This window comes from Loxodonta africana, chromosome 6 (assembly GCF_030014295.1).
Source record: "Loxodonta africana isolate mLoxAfr1 chromosome 6, mLoxAfr1.hap2, whole genome shotgun sequence".
Lineage (NCBI taxonomy): Eukaryota > Metazoa > Chordata > Mammalia > Proboscidea > Elephantidae > Loxodonta > Loxodonta africana.
In genome coordinates, this window is record NC_087347.1 from 66,638,151 (window position 1) to 66,653,597 (window position 15,447).

At 43.7% G+C, this 15,447-nt stretch overlaps 1 protein-coding gene across 1 annotated transcript in view; it reads left to right on the top strand.

Annotated features, from left to right (window-relative positions):
* The first annotated feature begins 5,846 nt into the window (after window positions 1-5,846).
* The window catches only part of CWC22 (CWC22 spliceosome associated protein homolog), a 73,285-nt gene continuing 63,684 nt past the window's right edge, over window positions 5,847-15,447 (top strand). Inside the window, exon 1 of the mRNA XM_003406189.4 lies at window positions 5,847-5,977. The gene's annotated coding sequence lies outside the window, so the exon portion shown is untranslated. The remainder of the gene's footprint in view (window positions 5,978-15,447) is intronic.

Here is a 15,447-nt window from a genome sequence, read left to right on the forward strand (position 1 = left end):
AGTCAGACTGTTGAAGCCCATCTGGCCAAACACTGCCAGAAGACCTAATTAACATGGGTGAAGGACCTTCCCTGGTCTCTGTTCAGGATTAGGGTTGCACCTCAAACTAAACTTAAGGTAAGTCCTTTTGAGCTTATGTATGGGCATCCCCTCTTCCGTAACTTCTGGGAAGGCTTAAATACTTTGGGTCCTGAAAACACCTTGGAGGCTGAAGACATACACAAAGCTACCTCACTATTAAACAATATTTGTATTCTGTGGCAGAGGTGCTTGACTCTTTTTACAGGAACACGACGCAGCAGACTCTTCAACAACCTGATGTCTCTCTCCGTGTCAAGACCTGTAACACTACAGACCTGGCAGGAAAATAGAAGAGACCTTGTGAGGTGCTGGCATCAAACCCCACTGCAGCCAAGATCACCAGAAAGACAGCATGGGTTCACCACCCTTGCATCAAACCATTTCCTACTCCCATAATCGACCAACAAACTCTGCAAAACAGTAAGAATTGGCAGGACAGTGATAATTGAGAGACTCAAGGTTTAGAGGATTTAAAGTGATAGACAATTATGCCAGTTGATTAGTCATCCCCTAATGACTGCAAGTTTAGTCTTACTAATAGTTGTTTTCTACCTGGTGCTTGTTTCCCACTGAGCTCCATGGCTATTAGCTAGCTCTGTTCATGGCTCTGTTCATGTTTGCCATCCACATGTGATCTTATATCCTGTTTTTTGTTTTGTTTTGTTTTGTTTTTTTTAAATCTCCTATGAGTCGGAATCGACTTGACGGCACTAGGTTCTAGGTTTTATGTCTCTCTAGGGGAGAGGCAGGGCCCCGAGAGTGGGAGAATAACTATCTCATAAGTACCTCAAATGCTCTCCACTTAAAAAATCACTGGGTCTGCTTCACCCCCTCACCAGAACTAAAGAAAATGTAGAGGCAGTCCCAGTCACCAATTACACCCAGGTGCCCCCACCTACTAAAAACACCACTAGATTCTCCACATGATAGATCTCCCCCAGGCCCATCTTTCATTATTACAATGGGGATTCTGCCCAACAGACTACCTGGGGTTTCACCAGCTCCACTGCAAAAACCCCAGACAACTGGAATGAAACAACTCGTCTGCAGACTAACATGACCAGCCAAGTCTGTTGCACAGGGTCACCTACTGAGAGAAGATATCCAGGAATTTCCTAAGAACTTTTTGTTTGCTCCTTGACTATTGCTTGCCCAACCACGTGGGGCCTACACCCCTGGGCACACTCAATTACCTCCAAAGCACTTTTGCAATGCCATGGGATAGAATACCAAAGCCCCATGTGCTGAGTGTGCCAACCTGGGCTTTGTGGTACCCTGGCCCCAAAATGGTGGAGCAGCACTTGGCTTGAGTGGGCTGGCACCACCTTTGGTGGCTGCACTATCACTGAATCTTTGTGTGCCCCCTGTGGATGTGTGAATGTGTGGGTCTGGCTCATGCCCGAATGACCGCAGCCCAGCTTGTTGTTGTCCTGGCTGTGAATGGGTGGCTCCTTACGTTAGCCCTGTCACTACCACAGGTCAATGCTCCCTAAGATATTTATTCCCCTCAGGTACCAGTGTCCACATGTACCAGGCCTCTAGACGAGCCTCAGGCTGTAGATGAAAGAGGGCACTGGGTTTAATCCTAAGCAGGGCAGGTCCAGTAATAGGGCTCCTGACCCCTTGGGGAAGGTTCGAGTTCCTCCATGGTAATGAGGGTTTGAGTCCCTCTGTGGCCGCCTTTTTGAGGGTTTGAGTCCCTCTGTAGTAAATGGCTACACAAGTTCAACCAACACCCAACTTCACAGGATATCTGGGATGTAGTAAAGGCAGCAATCACAAACTTAACATGGTACCTTCCCCTTCTAAGATCCCTGGCCATGGTCATTCTGCTACTTGTATTTGGGCCTTGTTTGTTTAACCTTTCAGTAAAGTTTGTGTCTTCCAGGCTTCAGAAGTTCCACCTGCAGATGATACTGCAACGGGGATATCACCCCATCTTCCTTGAGCAGGTTCCAGCTAGAGCCCAGTTCTATGCCAGCACCCCTAGCCAGCAGGAAGAAGCTACAGAAGATGAGACCTTCGGCCCTAAACACCTTTTAAGATAGAGAGGCAACTGAAGCCTCTGCCGAGATTTCCGCTGCTCCACCATGGTTCCCCCCGTCACAGCCCGCCAAGCCACGGCTTCTAACTGCGGTTTGGCCTGACCACACCAACCTAACCGCAGTTTGAATTTGGTGCCAGAATCCAGCGCATGCGTGAACCAGGATTTTGGCCCATGCACAGGACCTGAAGAGCAGCATCCTCAACCTGTCCTTGGACCTGAGCATCACCAACATGATTCACCATTTGGACCTCCAAATGTGGACATGGGAGGACTAAGGGTGGAAAGTTCCGGGCAGCAAACCCAACCCCCAGATGCCACTGGAAATACGAAGCTCCTCAACTGCCCCCCCACCCCAGATGGGGAGTGCATGGTCTTTCGGCTGCTAGGTCCCATATTGCTCCTTGTTTGTGCAAACAATAAACTGCCACTTTCCGTTTCCCTTGCAACTAGTGGTGTGGTGTCTGTCTTATTTCAATTGGCTAATAGGACAGGACAAGAACCCATATTACATAAATTCTGAGGGCCCCAAGCACAATTCATCATAAGATGGAAGTCTCATATTTGGGATGAAGCACAAAGAACACCAGAGTGCACAAGAGACCTACATGAGCAGGTAGCACAGAACTCCATGTCACCCGTTACACTGACATCCCTCCCTCAGTTCATATTGATAGCCATATGAGAGGGAGTGGAGCTAAAACTACCAGAGGAAAAAAGAAAAAAAGGCCAAGCTAAGTTTATGGATGGATTGGCTCACCACATGGTTGAAAGCTGAAAATAGACAGCAACCACATTACAGCCTCATTCAGGACAGCCTTGAAGACAGTGGAGAGGGACAATCTTCTGAGCAATACTGCAGTAGAAAATCAAAAACCAAACCCATTACAAAACCAAAGGCCAAACTCATTGCCACTGAGTCAATTCCAACTCACAGCGACCCTACAGGACAGAGTAAAACTGTCCCCACGGGCTTTCCAAGGAGCAGCTGGTAGATCTGAACTGCTGTCCTTTTGGTTAGCAGCTGTACGTCTTAACCACTGTGCCACCACTATGGTACAAGGACCTAGTCATTTAATCCCTTAGTAGTCCCTCCGTTTCAGAAACTTTGGCAGCATAGATGTTAAGAGCTACCACTGCTAACCAAACAGTTGGCAGTTCAAATCTACCAGGTGCTCATTGGAAACTCTATGGGGCAGTTCTATTCTGTCCTGTAGGGTCACTCTGAGTAGGAATCAACTCAACAGCAATGAGTTCTTGGTAGTTCCCCTTTGGAGCTACCCCTGCCCAATCCTGCTTCTTCCCTTTTCTTTTAAAATTCGTAACTCTATCTCAGTATCTTCTTCTTGGAGGACCGAAATGACAAACCTACTTTTTTCTGGGTTCATTCAACTCTTGTAGGCTCAATCCTAACTTTCTTATTTCCACTGATAATTGCAGTGGTGTTCATTATATTTCTTTTAGATATGTTTACCAGATTCATCTCCTGTGCCACGTATTGGTACAAATGAAACATATTCCCTTAAAATACCTTAGAACACCAAAACACAACTTTAGCTATGGTCAACTCTCTTCATATGAATAATAATACCCGTTACTGTCAAGTCGATTCCAACTCACAGTGACCCTACAGGACAGAGCAGAAATGCCCCACAGGGTTTCCAAGGAGCACCTGGTGAATTCCAACTGCAGACCTTTTGGTTAGCAGCCATAGCTCTTAGCCACTAAGCCACCAGGGTTTCCATCGATAATAACAGATAGCAGTTATTACATACTAGGCACTTGACTACTAACCTAAAGGTTGGTGGTTTGAGCCCATGAAGCAGTTGCATGGAAGAAAGGCTTGGCAATCTGCTTCCATAAAAAGTTACAGTCATAATGATTACCCATTCCTGTTGAGTCAATTTCAATTCACAACGCCCCTATAGGGCAGAAAACGGCCCCATCAGGTTTCCAAGGCTGTAAATCTTTATGGAAGCAGAAGACCAGAAAGCCCTATGGAGCAGTTCTACTCTGTAACACATGAGGTCTCCATGAGCCAGAATGGACTCCAGTGCAGCTTTTTTTTTCTCTTTTTTAAGGGGATGGGTATTGGTATTATTCCTACTTAACAGATCAGGACGCTGGGGCACAGAGTGTGAAGTAACTTGTCTAAGGTCACCCAGCTAGGAAGCCATAATTCAAATGTAAATAGTCTGGCTCCAGCTTCTTTATTATTAACCACTGTACTCTTCTTTCTCTTGAAAAGGGTTGGTAGCAGAAGCACCCTAAAAATGTAATAAATAAGTATCTGGAGAAACCAGGCCTGGTTTATATAAGGTTGGTGAATATGCTATAGTTGTTTTAAACCAAAACCCAAACCCATTGCCCTTGAGTGGATTCTGACTCATAGCAGCCCTATGGGACAGAGTAGAACTGCCCCCATAGGGTTTCGAAGGCTGTAAATCTTTACAGAAGGAGAGTGCCATATTTTTCTCCTGTGAAACAGCGAGTGGGTATGAACAGCAGCCCAGTGCTTAACCACTGTGCCACCAGGGCTCCTCATAGTTGTTTTAGGGAAGGATATATCCCCAAACACTTAGAAGTAGTTGAACTTTTTTGTTGCTATTGGAAAGTAAGGCATAATGAAACTAATTGATGCTGGATCCCTGAACTCTGTACAGACTACCATTCAAACTCTGCCAGGTAATCTCCTTACCTCATGATATCTTGACCGTGAAAAACTGGTATTATGATCTTTAAGGTTGCATGTCAACTTGGCTGGGCCACGATTCTGTGGTTTGGCAGTTATGATGTAGTTTGGCAGTTGTATAATGATGTAATCACTTCCATGACAAGATCTGCTATGAGTAGCCAATCAACTGAAAGGGAGTTTCCTTGGGGTTGTGGCCTGCATCCAATATATTTGGACTTTTTGGCAAAGCTCCTTGGCTTCTGCTCTGCTCTGGATCCTGCATTCAGCTCGTCAGCATCTGACCTCCGGTCCCTGGGACTTGGGCCAGCAGCCTGACATCTGACCTGTGGATCTTGGGTTCATCAGCCCCTGCAGCTAAGTGAGTCAGGAGAAGCCTCCAGTTTGACACCTGACCCATGGACTTGGGACTTACCAGCCTCTACAACCCTGGGAGCCATTTCCTTGAAACCTGGATCTCTCTATCCTTCACTGGTTTTGCTTCTCTAGAGAACCCAGCCTAAGATAGAGACATCATTTTCTTTCCAGGATTAGCTTCTCTTCATTACTTCACACTATTTATGGTTCTGTATTTTCTCCTTCACTTAGGCTTGAAATCTTGGTACTTTACAGGCACTTTTTAACATTTGGTAAAGCTTAATACGCTCTCGTGAAACTACTGTAAAGAGTCTGAATAAGCTGTCTGCTCTTAAGATTTTCACGGAAAACTGACTTAAGTCTTACAGTCATGCCAACTGCAGAAAATAGTTTTAGACGAAAGTAAACCTCGCTAAACCCTAACCCTTACCACGTTTCCGGTGCGTTGACTGGATGTACTCGGGGGGCGCTTACCTACAATGACTACAATTCCCATCCTACACTGCGGCCTCCACAGCCAAAAACTACAATTACGCTAGCGTCGTTTCCGCTCGTACGGGCAGTGGGTGTTTGATTTAGTCGTTTGTATCAACTTCTTTTGTCGCCGTCTTAGGGGTAGCAAGTGGATGCACAGAGTTCTTTGAATCTAGTACTACGAAATAGTGTTAAAATAAATCAATACTTTTATAACATATCACAGCTAATTTTTAATGTATTTCACGCTCCGCCTTCATTGTGCCGCCAGAGCCCAGGAACGGGAAGTGACGTGTATCCGGTGTAATGGCGGCGCGGTGGAGCTCTAGGTAATTACCGCAAACTCCGTAGACTCCCTGTAGGCAGGGATCCGACGTAGGTGTGGCAGTTTTCCTGAACGGGTGGGAAGTGAAAGGGGCCCAGGAGTGGGTGCGCGCCCGTTGGCCCAGCCGTGGGCTGTAAACGGGTGCGCGTTGCTCCCTGCCCGCCGTGCGCTGGCCCGCGAGGTGGGGGTGTGAGCGCGGGTCGGGTCGAGGAGTCAGAGCGGGTGAGGAAGGGGCGGTGGTGTGCTCGCTCCCCGCCTGCATGGATGAACTTAGTTTCCGCCTGAGAGTTTTGGGCTGACTCCTATTTCTTTGTTAGTGAAATCCAGCAGTAGCGATGGTCTTTTCCTTCGCGTACAGTGCGGTTCGGGCGCGGGGTACTTAGAGCCTGAAGAGTTAAGTTGGGCTTCCCAGGCACCTTTCATAGTGTCCCCGTCCTAGAGTCATGGGGGTGGGATTAGGAAACTGTAGTTGATTGAAATAGTGAAAGTTGCACTCTTTCACTCATTTCCTTCTTAATATTCCTGTGACTACTTATTTTACTAGTTTCTTTTTTCTTCGTTTGCCTCGTAAATACTGATTGTTCTCAGTGTTTAGGCCGGGGGGGGGGGCTCTTTCCTTATCATGTGTATTCTTTCACTGTCATCTTCATCTTTTGATCACTGGAACTACATCCAGTAGGGTGATCATAACTTCCAAATTTGAGTCTCAGGTGTCCACCTGCCTTCTGAGCTCCGGATCCAACAGTACATTCTTGCGTACAATGGTATTTTAGTAGTTTCATTAACTGCGGTAACTGCTTTATTTATTTTCACCTAATCCTCAAAGCAGTTCTTCAAGGTAAGTGGAAAAGGAAACATACTGAGAAAGGCTGTTCCAAAGGCAAGCATTGAAGTGATTGAAAGCGTGATAAGAATTTGCTTTGCATATTCGGGTGTCCACAGACTAGACATATGAGGTAGATACGCAAACAAGCTTGGTTTTCAGAAAACGGGTTAACCTACCTTTTACTTTTCTGTGTTTAGATTTGTCTTGGTTTAGTATTGTCTCTGAGCTCAGGAATTAGCTTCAGTTAACAGAAAAGCAACTTTAGAATTGGTGTTTAATAGTGTGGGTTTTGATCATGGTAAAGTTACTGCACACTGTGTCTGTAGGAGGAGGTAACTCCCTTGCGTTGAGTTGATTAATGGACTAGTGAGCCAGAGGTTCCAGTCTTGGCCTGACATTTATTGGGTCTATCACCTGGGTGGGATAAGTCACCTTATGTCTCTCATCTTAGCTTCTTTACCTGAAAAACTTAGATTATAGTATCTACCTCACCGAGTTGTTTTGAAGATGAAGGAAAATAATGCACATTAGATATTAAGCACAGTGCCTGGTATATAGTGTTACCCATTGCTGTCGAGTGGATTCCGACTCATAGCAACCCTATAGCACAGAGTAGAACTGCCCCTTAGGGTTTCCAAGGCTGTAAATCTTTTCGGACTCATAGAGTCGGAATCGACTCGATGGCACTGGGTATTTTTTTAAATCTTTTCGGAAGGGCTCTTTCTCCCGAGGACTGGCTGGTGGATTTGAACCACCAAACTTTTGGTTAGCAGCTAAGCCTTTAACCACTATGCCACCAGGACTCTATTATATAGTGTTAGCCCTTATTATATTAAGGCTCTCTGGTGGCACAGTGGTCAAAATTATCTACTGTTAATGGGAGGATCAGTCTTTGGAAACCACCAGCCGGCTCCAGGGGAGAATGTGGTAGTCTGCTTTCATAGAGATTATAGCCTTGGAAACCCCATTGGGGTCATTGTGAGTCGGAATCGATTCGACGGCAGTGGAATTGGTTTTTATTATTTTATTATTGCTGTTGCTGCTACTACTACTGTTCTACATGTTGCCCTTCTACTATTAAGTGTACAGGCGCCTTTCGTAACTAATCTGGCTGGGGCTCTGGGACTTTGTGGAAGAAAGGCCTGGTGATCTACTCCCCCAAAATCTGGCATTGAAAACCCTGTAGAGCACAGTTCTACTGTGACACACATGGGGTCGCCACGAGTCGGAGTTGACTCAACAGCAACTGGTTACTGGTTTTACTGGGACTCTGCTTATACTTGCTTGCTTATCAGAGGCCAAGAACCTTGATCTAATACCCTGGCTCAGTGGTTCTAAAAGTGGTCTCCTGAACCAGCAGCATCAGTACTTGTTAGCAATGCATATTTTGGGGCCCACCCCAGTCCGTTGAATCAGAAACTGGAGGAATGGGAGCCTATCAGTCTGATTATTAATAAACCATCTAGTTGATTCTCATGCCTGTTTGAGAACCACATCCCCTAGAGACCTGTTTTTTTTTTTTTAATTGTGCTTTAGATGAAGATTTACAGAACAAATTAGTTTCTCATTAAACAACTAATACACATATTGTTCTGTGACACCAGTTGCCAACCCCGCAATGCGTCAACTCTGTCCCTTCTCGACCTTGAGTTTCCTGTTTACGTTCATCCAGCTTTCCTGTCCCCTCTTGCCTTCTCATCCTTGCTGCTGGCCTGGTGTGCCCATTTAACCCCTATACATGGTTGAGCTACGTGTATTTTTGTTTGTTTTATGGGCCTAAATCTTGGCCAAAGGGTGACCCTTAGGAGTGACTTTAGTAGTGAGTTAAAAGGGTGGCTGAGGGCCATACTCTTGGGGCCTAGAGATCTATTTTTGTCTGTTGTTTGTGTTTTGTTTCATTTTCCAGAATCAGCTGCTACTCCCCTTCCTCACTTTGGATAGTTTAGCTCCAACCACTTCTGTAGTTAGACACTCCCTAGACTATAGGGTCCCTGTGAGTTGGAATCAACTCGACGACAAGGAGCTTGGTTTTTTTAGGCTACTTAGCTGTCTTTCCTAAACCAGCTTTCCTAACTGTCAGCTTTCCCAGTTGCTGAATTGTTAGTGGTTAACTCCTCTCTGATGATTGTACGCTGCCGAGTGACCTGTAATGGCTTGAACCTGAGGCCACCTGAAAGGACACAAGAGCATCAGGGTATATGCTCATGCCATAACTGCAACATTATTTTCTGTTTGTTGACCACATGGATTTAGAGCTAGTTTAAGGAAGAAGTGGTTGTTGGTGGTATAGCTGATCCCACTGATGACTTTTGAGGACTCCTTTGTTGCATTTCCCTACTTTTCATTTTAAATTTGAGAGTCCTATGGAAGGGTGATGAAACAGTAAGGCCTTTGGCATATTAGTTTCAGCAAACTCCTAGACTTAACTAAATCTGTAGCCTAAATACTTTATCTCAGTATTTGCATATCCCAGGTAGACACTGTGGAGACACTTCAGTATCTGCAAGAAAGTATAAGCTTTTCACATAGTTTGCTTCAGAGTTAGTACATGTAATCAGGGGGAGAAGCAAGGGATTAAAATAAATCTTGCTATTTTTAGGCATCCTAGGTATTAACAAATCTTTCCCAGTGGACAGATAAAAAAAAAAAAAAAAGAAGGTATGGGCTTCCTTGGCCTGGGATATACAAAGGGATGGGTCCTGTGATTATAGAAAGGAGGCCTGATGGCACAATGGCTAAGCACTTGACTGCTAACCAAAAGGTTGGTGGTTTGAACCCACCCAGCACCTCCATAGGAGGAAGACCTGGCAATCTGCTTCTGTAAAGATTACTGCCTAGAAAACCCTGTGGGGCAGCTCTGCTCTGTCACATGGGGTCCCTATGAGTTGAAATTTATTCGACAGCACCTAACAACAAAAATGACATGATTGTAGAATGAGGTAGCTAATGGAAGGGAGAGACCTAGCAGGAGACTCATACTTATCCTGTCTAATAAGTCTAACTCATTAATGTATCAGGCTAGACTAAATTCAGCACTTCTACCTAAAAAATTACTCTGTGAATTCTTCCGATTTAGTTTATTAGGACAATTTTATTTTCTACCTGGACGCACAAGTGGTAGGAGGTTCTGTCATGCAGTTGTGCTGTGTTTCTAGAGACTACTTCCTAAATTCCTTAATGGAGGCTAACCACGTCCTAGTTGTTTTCTTCAAAATAGAATACAGTTCATTAGATGACTCTTTAAATAATCAGAAAACACACTCTTAAAGCTGTGCTGTGAGTTGGCAGAAACTGTGCAGTCCATGTATTTGTTAGGCAAGCTGAGGAACGAATTTGGAAAGTAGGGAGCAAAGTATGAATGTGTGAAGGCATACTGCATACTCAATAATTAGACTTTTTGTAAGCTGAGTGAACTGCCAACACCACCTTCCTGCTGTGTTAGTAGAGGAGTTGGGATTTTCTTCATCTCACTCGTTAGGGATGTTTTTTCAAGCAGTTCCTTAAAGATAGATATGGAATGATGTCTTATACTGCTGTCTTAATGCAATTGATGACACAGTTTGGTGATTCTAAGAAGTAGGAATTAATAAGTGGAACAAAACTATTGTATTCCTTAGTAAGGAAGATGTCAAAATATTTTATGGAGTTCTATGGTGAAAGAAATGTTGTTAGATGCTGTTGAGTTGGTTCCAATTCATAGTGACCGTCTGTACAACAGAAGAGAACACTGCCCGGTCCTGCATCATCCTTACAATCATTGGTCTGTTTGAGCCCATTGTTGCAGCCAGTGTGTCAGTCCATATTATTGTTGAGGGTCTTCCTTTTTTTTGCTCACCCTCTACCAAGCATGATGTCCTTCTCCAGGGACCTTCCTCGGGGAAGAAATAGAACTAATTTTAGAATTCACAAGTCTTACACGTTCCATTTCATATCTATTCAGTCCTCCATATGCATCCTGTGCCCTACTCACCAAACAACTCAAAATTTCCTAAATATTCTTGTATCTTTGAGTTTTTACACAGACTAATCTCTTTGCCTGAATGACTTTTTTTCCATGTGGACAATTCCTGCTTGTCTTTCAAGACTCACTTCTTTCTGTATATCCTAGACCCACTTAGCTGTGCTTCTCTTTTTTGTACTACTAAGTTTATTATTATATTACCTGAGCACTTACACTTATGTTCTCTACCAGAGCATGAACTCTCTGAGAATAGGGACTTTCAGTTTTCAGTCCTCGATGCTTTGTGTTCAGCTTAACATATATATCACCCTACATTTATCCACAGTCCTTTAGAGCACTATTCTTGATTTGTTACCAAAAAATAGGGCTTAAGTTAAAAAAAAGAAGTAATCAAAAGACCATGAGCATACTTCTCTTTCACATTTTCTCTGTTTTTCAAAAATCACTTCCTAATGTAAGTATTAATTGTGGCTCCAGCCTCATCATTTTTTGCCCTATTTCCCTGTTTATACAAAATTTTTCAATTTTTATTTTCTTACCAAGACTCGTTAATAAATACAGACTTTAACACAAAATGAAAAAGGCAGTGTTTGTTGAAGCTCTAGTGCTTCTAATATATTAGTATTTACTATAATATGGCCCTTCTAGCCCTAGGCTAATTCCTACCAGATGACTGGGTGGGGCTATACAAATGAGGTGCTTGTGGTCCACCAAGGGGATTGGATAGCTTGCTAATAAGGTAAATAAGGGGCATGGCAGCCTTGTGGGTGTGGGCCCATGCAAATAAGGCATATAAAACCCTAACAAGGGGATTGGTCAGTTTTGCCATCCTGCTAGGCTTAAAGGAAGATGCAGGAGGAGAGTGGAGCTGTAACACAGAGGATAGAGAAGGGCAGTGGAACCAGGACAGAGAGGGAGAGCTGTAACACCTGAGATGAAAAGAAGCGGTGGCAGGAGCAGAACCAGGGGACTGACAAGAGATGGCACAGTGGGCCTCCCAACCCACAGAGCTAGGGCTGAGCACCTTTGGGCCAACACTTTCTGGCAGAGTGGGACACCTTGGGGCACTTATTGGCAGAGCCAAAAGAGCTTTGTAACACTGGAGCAGGGCAGAGGCCAGGCCGAGGGCTGATGGCTAGAGAGAGACCTGACTGTGGCACAGTGGTAAAGAGGCTGTCGTGACCAAAGAAATGTATCCTGAATGTTCCTAAACCTGATCTGTAACCTGTTAAAAAAAAAAAAAAAGCCCTTGCCGTTGAGTCAATTCCGACTCAAGCGACCCTGTAGGACAGAGTAGAACTGCCCCTAGGGTTTCCAAGAAGCACCTGGTGGATTCAAACTGCTAACCTCTTGGTTAGTAGCCAAACTCTTAACCACTGTGCCACCAGGGTTTTCATGTAACCTGTTACTTCCCTAATATACCTCATAAGTGTGAGTATGGTCTGTGAGTTCTGTGTGGCCATGGCAACTAATTATCAAACTTAGCAGAGAAGTAGACAGTGCCATGGGAGAGACAGTTGTTATCAGAATTGGTAAAAAGGCTGCAGGGTGAAGGCATATCTAACCCCTGCCTCATAGGAATCAAAACCTTGGGCTGTTGATCCTGGTAATGATTCTCCTTCTGCCTTTTCAGCTTAGATGAGGAGGTCAGATGCCACTACCACACCATTTTTGCGGTTGGTGTCAGGAGTGGGATTTGTTGCAATGGCCCCAGACTCATGGAAGCATGGGTCTTTGTAAGAGAAAGAACGAAGGGGCATGGGAAGTGAAAATTTTGATTCTTAGATGGTTACTTTTGTGGTTATCTGCAATGGCTGAAAGGAAAGTAAGAGATATTATGCTGCAACTGAGGGGAGAAGAGCTGCATCTGGAATGGCCTGGTGCAAAAGCCAGGCCAGATAAGCAAGATGATTGATTCTACGTAGCCAGAAGCCTGAGGTCATATGCATATGAATGAGAAGGTAGTCAAGGTATGTAGAAGATGAAACTGGAATGTTTTAAAAAGGGTTTATTTGAATGTACAGTGGATATTGAATGTATCTCCTACCTAGTGTTGTAAAGCAGACCTAAACGTATGATGCAAATGATTATTGTATATATAGATAACAGAGCCGTAAGTCTGCCTTCAGCCAATACTTGATTGGATATGCTAAAAGGGGAGCTAGAATTTGCCTGAAAGAAACACAGGCCATTGGCTTGAAGGCACTAGCTCTGTGTATGGAGCACTTGGTGTCACAGTGGTTAGTTAAGAGCTCGGCTGCTAACCAGAAAGGTGGGCAGTTCGAATCCACCAGCCGCTACTTGGAAACCCTATAGGGCAGTTCTACTCTGTCCTATAGGGTCCCTATGAGTAGGCACCTACAACAAAGGTGTTTTTTTTGTTTGTTTTTTGGGGTTTTTTTAGCCCTGTGTATAAAAAAAAAAAAATTTTTTTTTTTTCTTATAAAGTATTGGGCCTGAGCACCACCTAGGGATTTTGTATTTGAAAAGACACAGACCTGCATAGAACTGGTGAGAGAACAGAAGGTTTGCGTTTGAAGGAAGGACTTGCAGGAAAAAAAAAAAAAGACTGTTTTGCTTTTTGAGAGCAAGCAAGTGGTTTCCCTTGGGTGCAATGAGGCAGCAAAAGTCAATCCGCATCAAAAGATCCCCCTTCCAGGACTAGAAGCTAAAGGAAGCCAGCAAGTAGACAGCCTGGAATACGCACCTGTGGTGGCCACTTGGGTTCGCTCATGACTGAAAGTAAGGGAGATGCAGCAATGTGAGAAAGAGGAAAGTTTTATAGGTAATATCTTAAAGGAAGAACTGGTTTGTGGTGAGGAAGAGGAGAAAATAAGTTCCAGTTTGGACTTTCTTGGTTAGAAACACTTTGAGACATCCAAATGGAGGTTTCCGTAGGCAATTGGACATAAAGATTTCGAACTCTGTAAGATTAGGCTGGAGATAAAAAAGTCATTGTCATATGTGCTAGTTGAAGCTGTGGGGATGAAGATGGTCTTCCAGAGAGAATATGGAGATAGAAACGATAAGAGCTATTCATTAATCCATTTAACAAGTATGTATTGAGAGCCTTCTGTGTTGTAAATACAACAATGAACAAAACAAAAATTTCTGACTGAAGATTAAACTGAGGTACAGTAAATATTAAAGGAATGGACAGAGGAAAGAGACAGGAGGAAAACCAGATGAAGGCGTTGTCCTTGTAAGTCAATCAAGAGAAGCAAGAAATTGAAGAAGGAGGGAGTTAGCATTTCCAAATGCTAGTGTTGTGTAGAGGAAGGAAGTGGCCCCTGCATTTAGCAACACCAAACCCAACCCAACCTGTTGCTCTCCGGTGGATTTGGACCCATAGCGACCCTATAGGACAGAGTTAAACTGCCCCATAGGGTTTCCAAGGAGCAACTGGTGGATTCGAACTGCTGTAACTCTTAACTGCGGCACCAAACCCTATGGGGCAGTTCTACTCTGTTTTATGGGGCCTCTGTGAATCAGGACAGCAGCAGGTTTTAGTTTGGAATCTTTTGCAGAAGCAGACTGCCCTGTCACATCTTCCTCCCTGGAGCAGCTGGTGGGTTCAGACCTTTGTGTTAGCTGCCAGGCACTTAAACACTGCTTCACCAGAGCTCCATGATACCAGTAAAAGAATTTTTAAAAAAATTTTAATAGTGTAACCAAATGATTGTATCACTTACTCTTTTATTTCTTTGGTTACTTACATATAGACCAATATGGACTGGCTTCATGATATTTTAGGAAATTAATGGGGCATAATACCTCCTCACAATTTATAATGAGTAGTTTTTAGTATACATATTGGTATCAGTGAATTCATTGCTGTATGTATTCTCAATAACAACAACAAAACAAATAGAAATTTTTTTTTAATTATAAGATTTTAGGTTTTGTCTTTTTTTACTCATCTGAGTCTTACTGTCTTAAGGTACTTCATAACTGGGACTGTCTTCCCTGCACAAGGAAACCTTGGTGGCATAGTGGTTAAGTGCTACGGCTGCTAACTGAAAGGTCGCTGGTTCAAATCAGCGAAGTGCTTCATGGAAACTCTATATCGCGGTTCTACTCTCTCCTGTAGGTTCGCTATCAGTTGGAATCGACTTGATGGCAATGAGTTTGTTTTGGTTTTCCCCGCACAAAGAATCAGAGACCAGACAGAGGGTTCCATATTGTGCTTATTCCTTATCACTTTCAAAACCCAAACGATATCTAGATAATATCTCCACAGCTTCCAGCCCTGTTCTTGAACAAAGGAATCTTTAGTCGTTCAGATGGTTTTGAGTCAAAGAGCATACCTGATATATACAACGACTAGGAAACAAGTCTGCAGTTCTTTATTTTAATTCTGGAAATTAGAACTGTTTTGACATTCTGAAATTTTCATATTTTAGAGAAGAAATACAATACATATACCGTTAAGTAAACTCCTGTGGGGGCCTGGGGTAACACCTCCTAATCAAGCCTATTGATCATTCTGCAGTGCATCCTGTAAAGGATCCGATTAAATCTTGAGTCAGTGATGCCGAGTGAGTGTGCCACAAGCTTAAAAAAATAACTGTGTTTTCAGGGCTTTTCGTATTTCAGAATTGCAGATAAGGGATTGTGGACCTGTACCTGATAACTTTCCAGAAGGGAACAGAAGTATTCAGACTCTTTTATTTTCTTGAAATTGTGG